Here is an 11,045-nt window from a genome sequence, read left to right on the forward strand (position 1 = left end):
AGTGCACACTATGTATCTTTGCATACCATTCTCCATCTCTGCTTGATCCATTTCACTCTGATTTTTTACTACATAGGATTCTTAAAGATAAGCCCAGTGTATTGAATTTCCTTCTAGTTTAACTATTCGATCCCATATACTATAATGATTTATTAAACTACAAACTTAGGGGATGAAGGTCGCTTTATGTTTGCATTGATGTTTCTGCGAGTTAATTCCTCATCTGATTGTTACACATTTCCTCTCGGGGATGGTTTTGAATCACTTATTTTTCGTGACATATTAAATACTAAGTGTGTGTGACAACTCTTGCAAATTTGGAAGCACTCATATAGGATGTCATAGGCACTAGTATTTCCTCCAACTTGGGGGTTGTCTCTAGGAGGGTGATTCCAACCACAACACAGCTCATTCAAGAAAATTTTAATTAGTTTCTTATCTTATACTGCATAATAATAAAAGAGGAAAATTTGCCATTTTAATTGAAATTCGGCAAATGATTATTTTGTTGTGTATATTTGTGAGTTTATTTGTCAATAAGTAAATTATTTATTTTTTGACATTTCCTACATTTATTATTTTTTTTAAATTCTGGGAAAGGGATTATTTTGTTGACATGAGCGTTTTTTCCTTTTTTACTCACTTTACCTTTGTGAAAGCTTAGTTGAAACATAGCTATATTATGCCTTTCTAATTACCTTTCTAAAGTTTCTTTTGGTATTAAGTCATTGTAACCTTAATTTGCAGGTTTCCACATATTGAAACTATTAAAACTTTAACTTGATCAACTTAAACTTTTTCATTTTTTTTTTCCAAGTAGGTTGAGATTAGTTCAGAGCTAGCATCAATGTCGCTGAGTTCACGAGTTGGAACTGCAGAGAGTGGCCTGAATTCAATGGTGTTGGCGAGCAATAATGAGATGGTTTTGTTTCCCATGAATGAGCGCATGTTTGGGACGAAAAGGAAGTGAAAGATACAAAATCCTCTGGAGCGCAATGAGGGCCCGAGATTGTAACATTTTCTCTTATATATTCTCTACATATTTCAAGAATCTCAAAAGTAGAGCTAAAAATGTGTTGAGGAGTGAGAGGAGGTTGGGGTTTTGGTAGATAAAGATGATCAAGGATTGCTCTTAAACAACCCAACCCAACCTCATAAATTTATTTTGATTATTTGTTTTTAATTAAAAATACATTTTATTCTATTAGAAATAAGAGTTTTTGTATTTAATGATTTTGTTTTTCAATATGATCTTCCTAAATCTTCTATTCCTTCAGTGTACCTTTGCACCTTTAGGGGCAATTTCTAGTTTTATAACATTTTTTTTATTAAATCTAAAAGAAAAAATATTATAATTACTTTTGAGATATATCTACGCCTTCTATCATATTAAAATATATAAGTACGATGACTCATCAATACCACATGCCCAAAAACTCTCTCATTTCAGTATCAAAATAATATTTACAATATAACAAGATTTTTAACCATGGATACTCACCCCACTTTACCATGGATATTACCGGCCTAGTTCCATCTTAACTCTTGATCTATTAAGCCCCTAAAGGGATGAAATCTCTTGAGGTGTAAAACATGAAGGTTGGTTTGCACTTTGAGAGATTTTTCCCTCTCGGAGATCCAGAGTTAAGATGGATATAGGTTGGTTTAATTTTTTTAGTTTAACCTTTATTTTTATGTAATTTCTGACCCAAAATGTTTTAATTAATAATTTTATTTTTATTTTTATTTTTATTTTTATGTAATTTGATTGGGTCAAAATGTTTAGATAACATAATATAACCGGAATTTTTTTTCATTGTGAAATGAGAAATGGTTTTTGGGCACGTGGTATTGATGAATCATGGTATTGGCCCATGGTATGTTATGGTTAATAATATCCATGGTAAAGTGGGGTGAGTATCCATGGTTAAAAATCTTGTTATATTGTAAGAATTATTTTGATAGTGAAATGAGAGATGGTTTTTGGGCATGTGGTATTAATGAGCCATCTATTGGCCCATGGTATGGTATGGTTAACAATACCATGGTAAAGTGGAGGTGAATATCCATGATTAAATATCTTGTTATATTGTAAGTATTAAGTTTTTATGTGCTTATTAATGAAATTTAAATATGGTAACAAAATTATTATTTTAATTTATAGCTACTTTTTTTTATCTTATATAATTTAATATGATAGAGGGTGTAGATATGTCTCAAAAGTAATCATAATTTTTTTTTTCTTTTCTTTTAGATTTAATAAAAAAAATGTTATAAAATTTAATTTCAAATAAAACATTTATAAAATATTTTGATTGTGAAATAAGGGATGGTTTTGGGCATGTTGTATTGACATCCATATTAACTCTAGATCTACCAAGACTGGAGATGTATAAAATCCATTTTCCCTCTAAAAGAAGTTTGTAGATCTAGAGTTAAGATGAATCTAGGTTGGTTTAATTATTAATTATAATTATCAATTATAGTTTATATATATATATGTATGTTAAGTTTGGTAGGTCCTCCTTTTATCATTCATTTATAAAGAAAATTTATACCACATAGATTGGCAAGGTGGCCTCAACTTCCCCAGTGGGAAACCAAGTCTATTGGCTACCTATCTGCATTGTATTCCATCTAATAACAAAAGAGTTTAAGTCTTTCTATCCAAGCTATATAAGTCTCTGATTCATTTCCATACTCTAGATATCTACCTATACCTATTCTTGCATAAGGAAATGTAAAAGCTACTTGCATATATAAACATAAATTAACAGGGGAGATTTTCTAATCATTCTGATTAGCCAAAACCGATTCCACTAGTGTTGGGTCTTTGGTGTTCGAACCTGGCATCTCTGTCAGCTCCAAGATACATGGGATGTGCCTCTCAATTCTATCAAGTCTGATATCTTGCTTGTGCACTTGAAACTGCACTTTCTGGAATTCCTGTTTATAATTCGGCATGCATAGACAGTGACAACCATGCCCATCGAAATTTGCTCCATAGCCTGGCCTAGCAGGATTTTCATCAACCAGTACAGGTATAAGGTCTGTTTAAATTGGGTGATCCTGCCTCTAGTGTTTCCAGGGTCCTCCAATCCTCCATTTCTATGTCCGTCTCACTTTCCTGTTTGACTTCCTCTTCCCATTCCTCTAGAATTTTATGAATACCTTCATCTGTGCCCTCACGGTATGTCATTGCTGCCTCACTAATAAGTATTTCCACAGGTTTCCTACCTTTGCGTGCCTCAGACGTGCCCGGGTCCGTATCTTTTCTGGTTACTTGGGCCTGTCTTCCATGACCACAAATTTTCACAGGATGAGCCATGATTGTGCTGCCCCAATCTTGTTCATTGCAACAATTCATTAACCATAAATACTTAAACATGATATAACAATAGTCTCACCCCCGGGTTGTATTATTACAAGCTATCACCCCGCCTTGTACCTCCCCTTCCCCATCGACTAAATTGCCAAGGCCTTCATGGTCGTAGGTCAATTCTCCAAAGGAGGCCGACCCACTATCATCCTCAGTGGTACCCCGTCACCCCAGCCACCTCCCCTCAACCTCAGGCAGGTTAACTTCCACTCCCCAATCACCATTTTGTGAGCGTTGTTGCATGCCTTCGTTCAGCCAGCCATGGTATGCATACCCTTTCCCCTTTGTCCAAGACGTAGTCAAAGAGACCATCTCAGTCATCCCCTCATACCTGATCCCCATGACGCTCCCATAACCTATCCACCTATTATAGCCATTACCATTCCCTTGCCATAATTCCTGCCCATAGTTATCAGTCTTTCCCTCTCTATCACGGTTTCTATCTACCACCCAACAGCTACACGTACATCTACATCGGGAACCTTCTCCTACATTGCAGGTGGATAGACACACTCTCCCCCCTAAGGCTGTCTCTCTAAATTTACCCGAAAGACCTCTAGAAGAAACCTCGCTCGACCCTCTGCACTGAATTCCCAAGGTTCCCATGCGAGACAACAAAATTTAGAAACAAAGGGAAATGGAAACAATACCGAGTGGATACAGGAGACAGACGCAAGTCCATGAAAAAACCAATAGTACCCACCCCCAATTCCTCCATTGTTCCTCAATTTCCTAATTTTCACCCATAATTATCCCCTTCTCCCTCCAATGAAAACTAAAACAGGTCAACATTGTGATGGATGAGAAATTTTGGAGTACATACCCATGAGCTCCTACATTCAAATGAATTTCTTGGTGTTGTGGATGGCGTTGCAGAGACCATCCGATGCACTAGCCTCCTTATCCACGATTGAACCAAACTACAACACCCAACTGTCTCCCTTTTCTCATGTTTATGCCTTCACAACTATAACCCTCGCTACCACCTTTCCCACCTTCCCTGCATGCAATCATGCAAAGGGCCACCACACCCATTGCCTCGAGCGTGTGGGGGGCAGTGGTACAGTACTCAGAGGTACCCTCCATTAAACCTCTATTTGATTTCCTAACCACCAGCTCACACCCCGATCGGGGTCTTGGCCTCTTAAAGAGCCATAATTGAGGCTTTGCCTCTGATCTTGTACTAGGATTTCAACCATAATTTGATAACTATCATCCCAGGACTAGACTGGCCAAAGATTTTCCATCGGGTCATTTTGGTGGTTACTACCCTAGTTGGCTAAAAAGTCTGCCCCTTTATTCCCTTCTCTCCTGATGTGATTGACCATGATGTAGTCAAACTTGTGTATCAACTCGTCGATTTCTTGGATTAGTCTGGCTGTTCTCCAATTGTGGCTTAGCTTATCCGATTTGGATCCATGGTTTATCTTTATCAGTGTGTTGATGACTAGGCTTGAGTCACCTTCGACCACTAAGTTTTGGTATCCCATGCGGACAACTATTTGGAGACCTTGCTTGGCCACAGCAAATTCTTCTTCATTATTACTGGCGAGCCCACAAGAATTAAAATATATTATCCGAGTGTTGGCTTGGGAATCCCGGAAGAGGCCACCTAGGCTTGCCACTCCAGGGTTACCTTTTGAGGCCCCATCGAAACCGAGTTTTATAAATCCTTCCCCTGCGGTAGTGAAGTGAGCCTGAGATGTCATTCCTACCCTGCATTTTTTTCAAGCAGTGGGAGCTATCATTTCTTGAGATAAGTTAAGCTTTTGCAAAATTCGAGCTTCCTGGGAGGGTACCTTGCCAATTCTCTTAGTTCCATTTCTCTACTAAATTCGTTTCCTTGATGTTATGAATTATTCCTTCCTAGACTTGCTCTTGAGTTGAGGATTTTCTCTTGAAGATTCAACGATTTTGTTCCTTCCAGATGGCCCATAGGTTTAGCCCTAAGGCCAGTCCCCAAGCTCTATTTATCATCAGGCTGGAAAAAATGTGGCTTCTCCAAAGGATAATTGTTTCCCTGATACTATGGTGATCTCGATCCATTCTTCCAAAGACTCCTTGAATTTTCCTCCATTTTTGTTCTGTAAATGGGCACGTGTTAAGCATATGCTCCAGATCTTCACTATGTTGATGGCACAACCAGCAATAGGAAGATCCATGGAATCCCATTTTCTGTAGTTGATCCCAAGTTAGTATACGTCCTTTACTAACCAGCCATAAGAAGTGTCATAGCTTTGGCCACCATCATCCCTTCCATATTTTTTTCCATATTATATTCTATCCTTTCTAGATTTGTCCTATTTGGAGGTCATATGCTTCTCTTATGGTAAAGGTCCCTTTTGTGGTATGCCCCCATCTCAGAATATCAGGATCATTTTAGACCGTTAATTGTATTGATCTCAGTTGTTTATCTAGCTCAGTCCACTGCTCGGTCTCTGAGGCCTAATGCCAATCTTCCTTCTTTTTCCATCGTCTCCAGCCCCCCACCCCTTGTTTTTCTTTCGAGAACTGCTCTACCAGGTGTATGTTCCTGTCCTTGGTGTATATAAATATGTCCCTCAGATATTTCCTTTCAATCAGTCGTTCTCTTTGTTTCCATGAGTCTTGCCAGAATATTGTTGTTTTACCATTGCAGAATTCCCAGAAAGCATGTTGGTTAATGAGGTTCATGTTTTGAGCTGTCAGGTTCCACACCGCCAATCCTTTAGGAGGGTCTTTGTATCAGAGAATATGTTCAGTTTTGTCCGGTATGTTATATTTTCTTGTCCCTATTTGTTTCCAAAGATCCCTCCCTTCGCTTATCCACCTCCACCATAATTTTTCTCCCATAACTTGGTTCAGAGTGTAGGGGTCTCTGAGTCCTAGCCCTCCTTCCATTTTCTTTTTCACTAGGCCTGTCAAGATACCAAGGCCCATTTTCTAACTTGTTGTGCACCACCCCAAAAGGAATTTTTTAAAAATTTCGACCATTTTGGAGCAAGCCCCTCTTGGGGTGGCCATAACAGATAGTTGATAAATGGGGATAGATTAAAGCACGAACCTCAGAAGGGTTGTCTTGCATGCTAAGTTAAGGAATCTGAAGGCCCAATTGCTTATATTTCCCTGAAGCTTTTGAAGAATCGATTTCCAGTAAGGGGTCTTCAAGGAGTTTTTAGATAGGGGCATTCCTATATATTTAGACGGGAGGGTCCCAATGCCAAATCCCAGGATCTTAGATAGGTAGGCCTGAACATTTCCCTGAGTGTTAAAAAAGAAAATACATGATTTTTCATTATTTATCCTTGTCCCTGAGGCCTCCATGAAGGTGAGAAAGACTTCTTTTATTCAACACGATTCTCTTAGGGATACCTGAAAAAAGAGCATGATGTCATCCATGAATTTTTGGTGAGTAATGGCTAGGTCATTGCCCCAAATCCTCAAGCCCCGAAGCCTAGATTCCGTGACTTCATTTTTTATTAAACAACCCAGCTCTTCCGCTGTGAGAATAAAGAGAAAAGGAGATATTGGGTCTCCCTGTCTTAAGCTATGGGTTGGGTTGAAGGTGGGGGTGGGAGACCCATTCAGCGGGATAGAGATAACAGGGGAGGAAATCATGGATTTGTCTTCCTTCTACAAATCCAGTTTGCTCCGAAGATATGATGTTGGGAAGAAGAGGTTTAAGGTGTTTTACAATGAGCGTAGCAATAATTTTATAAATAACATTACACAAAGAAATAGGGTGAAACCCTTGCAGATATTTAGATTTTGAAGTTTAAGTAATAAGAGAAATAAAAGTAGCATTCAAACTGGGGCATACCTTTTGATTTCGATGATATTCCTCCACCACCTCAAGAATGTCATGTCCAGTGAAACTCCAAGTTGCTTGAAAAAATTCCGCTGTGAACCCATAAGGTCAAGGGGCCTTATTTTTTTGCATTCCTTTGACAACCTCTTCCACCTCTTCCAACGTGGCTTCTCGCATCAGGGCTAAATTCTGGTCCCGAGATAGCAAATGAGGGATATTGTTTGTAATTCTTTGTAAGGCTTCCAATCTATTCTATTGTGGTTCGGTGAGGAGGTATTTGAAACGGTTCACAAGGAGTTCCTCCATTTCCTCATGTTGAACCCTGCATTTCCCTTCCTTATCTTTCAAAGAGTATATTCTGTTGTGTTGCCTGTGTTGGACCATAGCTTTATGGAAGAAACGGGTATTACGTTCGCCTTCCCGCAACCAATTTACCCTTGATTTCTGTTTCCAGAGAATTTCGTCTTTCTTTCTTCTTTCCTCCAGCTGGTTTATTAATAATCCTTCTTCCTTCACAAGATCCTCAGTTCTCCCTTCTTGAATAATTTGATGTTGCAACTCTTCCATTCTCTTGTTCATCTAGCGTTGGGAATTCATAATATGTCCAAATTCTTCCTTATTCCATTTCCTTATTTTTTTCTTTAGTTCCTTGAATTTAAGTTGGAAGGTATGCATGAAATTCCACCCTTGCTCTTTGTTGACACCTAATCATCAGGATTGGGTGAATAGGTGAAATTAATGTAAATAAATAATAGAGAATAGGAATAGTCACCTGGAGATGAAATGAACAGTCTCTCCCTCATGTATATAATAAAGACCAACCTGAATGAATATCAACGAATTGTTTTTGAGGAGTTACTGCCTAGTTTGACATGGTATCAGATCCAGCGCCATTTTTGGTTTCTAACTGCCATTGTAACTCCCTTCTACCATTTTTCAGTAATCTGGGTCTTCCCTCTACTTGGTAATCAGGTTCTACCCTCTGCCCGATAATCTCAGTAACACTTGAGCTTTTGTTGCTCTCTCCACGCTAGTATAATAGCACTCCATTACCAGACCTGCTCCATCTGCGATTTACCATTATTCTATGACATGGTATTATTCTTTGCTCCGTTGAGTTTGTTTTTACATAACGCTCACCAAAAGATGGTTAGGTTTGGGTAACCGTATTCATTCTTTGTCCACTTGAAAAGTCACTTTGGGTGAAAGCTTACCAAATAGGTGAAAACCTTCATCTTCCATAGCCTTGGCATGCATGACTGAAACCATATATTCATGCTATGTCTATCATTCAAACCTTAGTTCTCCAGGTTCTACGTTTCTTACGTTGTTGAATACGCTATGCAGCACTGTCTCACTGTCTCAGTCTCCACACAAACACTGATGGCCAGCATTCCATTGATATATGTGTTCCATTGATATATTAGTTCTGCTCCTCCATGATATACAGTTTTGGTATATATATGCATTCCATTGACATATTAGTTCTACTCCATTGATATATTAGTTTTGCTCCAAGGCACGCAGTTCTGCTAACTGTGCTCAATTCCACGTTGCTCGGTGTGCTGATAAAATGAGAGTGATGGCTCATTATGTTCAATACTGTGTTGGCTGGTATGTTGCAGCCTAACAGTGATCCCTTTTGACCGTGAGCCCTTGCGCTACTGCCCATATACTGCCATCCTCCAGCGACATCACACCTATCCACTACGTTGTCCCAGAATACTACGTTGTTGGAATACTACGTTGTCTCGTTCCCAAAATACATCGATGTATTAAAACGGATGTGGACAGAAGATAGTATAGCACTTTTCGTCTCATAACTGCTGTGGAGATCAACTCATATGGCCCACAATGTTGAAATGGTGCGCCACTCTGAACTCTGTGATATCAAAGCCACTAAGGTTGAATTGGATATTCCTCTTATCTCTTTTCTGAAGGCACTTTATCCTACTTTCTCCAATTATCTTGAGTCATTGAAAGCAAATGGAAATCTCAAAGATATTACCTTTGACTCTCTTGTGAAAAAAATTGCTGAAAGAGAGAAAGCTTTTGGAAAGAAGACAACCCCTGAATCTTCTGAAGAGGCTGTGTGCCTTGCTCATAAAGAAAATAATCATGCTCAAGATTCTTCCAGAGGAAGAAGTGGTCGAAGAGGAAGAGGAAGATATTTCAGAGGCAGGGGGGTAGACACTCTCAAGGAGAAAAGTCAGATTTGCACTGCATACGCTACAAAAGAAATGGATCACATGATGCCTCTACATGCAAGTTACCTTGGGACAAAATTGAGCAGCAAAGAAATCAACCCAAAGGTAAAACTAATGATACAGACAAAGGTAAAACACCTGAATCTGCTCATTATGTTGTGGCACAATGTAATATCGGAGTAAATGAAGATTTATTTAATGCTTCACTTGCTTCTTGGAAAAATGATTGGTTGCTTGATTCAGGAGCAACTTGCCACATGAATCATAGAAAATATTTTTTTGAAGAATTTATTGACAATGTCGATGGAGCAGTATACTTTGCAGACCAATCAAAAATCAAGCCGTGAGGGCATGGCACAATTAGGCTTAAATTTGTCTACAGATTTCAAAACAAATTCCTTCAAAGAAGCTGCTTCTCATGATGAATGGAAAGAAGTAATGCAAAAGGAGTACGATGCCTTGATAAAGAATGGCACTGGGAAGCTGGTTGATCCTCCATCAGAAACCAAACCAATTGGCTGCAAGTGGGTCTACAAGAACAAGTATAAAGTAGATGGCTCACTTGACAAGCACAAAGCCAGGCTTGTGGCAAAATGTTTTGCACAAAAGGAAGGAGTCGATTATGAGGAGACTTTTCCCCCACAGCAAAATGGGCTACCATCTGGACACTCTTTGCCCTAGCAGCTCAACACGGTTGGAAAGTCCATCAAATGGATGTAAAAACTGATTTCTTGAATGGAGATCTAAAAGAGAATGTTTTTATGTCCCAGCCGGAAGGATTTGCTATTAAAGGACATGAACATGAAGTATGCATACTTGTGAAATCCTTGTATGGCCTCAAACAAGCACCGCAAGCCTAGTATGAAAAACTAACTGAGCATCTTCTGAAACTCAATTTCAAACATTATGATCTTGATGATGCAACTTTATTTGTCAAGAAAGTTGGAAAAACAGTTGTATCTTGTGGTATATGTAGATGATCTTTTTATGACAGGGAACAATGAAAGCTACATTGCATCCATAAAGAAGGAATTGAGGAAAGGTTTTGAAATGACTGATTTGGGCTATGTTCATTACTATCTTGGTATTGAAGTAACTCAACATCCGAAGTCCATATTTCTTTCTCAAAAGAAGTACATTGGAGATCTGTTGAATAGGTTTGGCATGACAGAATGCAATCCTCTTACTACTCCAATGGAACAAAACTTAAAGCTCACATCCATTGAAGGAAAAGAATTTGAGGATGCAACAAAGTATAGACAACTTGTAGGAACTATCAACTGCCTAACTACTACCAGACCAGACATTTCGTTTGATGTTGGAATCCTCTCTAGGTTTATGCAAAAGCCTTGTGAGGGACATTGGACTGTTGCAAAAAGAGTTCTGAGGTACTTAAAGGGAACTCAAGACTTTGGAATCAAATATACACAGGTGGACGACTTCAGCTTGATTGGATACTCTGATTCAGACTTCATTGGAGACAAAGAAACTGGGGTATCTACTTTAGGTTATGCTATGAGTCTTGGATCAGGACCTGTCTCCTGGAGATCACGCAAACAATTAGTTCCAACAAATTCCACAACTGAAGCAGAATATGTGGTAGCAGCTGAGGCAACAAAAGAAATTGTGTGGCTCAGGAAAATTCTTGAATATTTGCAGGTAAAACAAGTAA

This window comes from Pinus tabuliformis, chromosome Q (assembly GCF_031772625.1).
Source record: "Pinus tabuliformis cultivar Carrire ecotype Pingquan chromosome Q, CPIR1, whole genome shotgun sequence".
NCBI lineage: Eukaryota > Viridiplantae > Streptophyta > Pinopsida > Pinales > Pinaceae > Pinus > Pinus tabuliformis.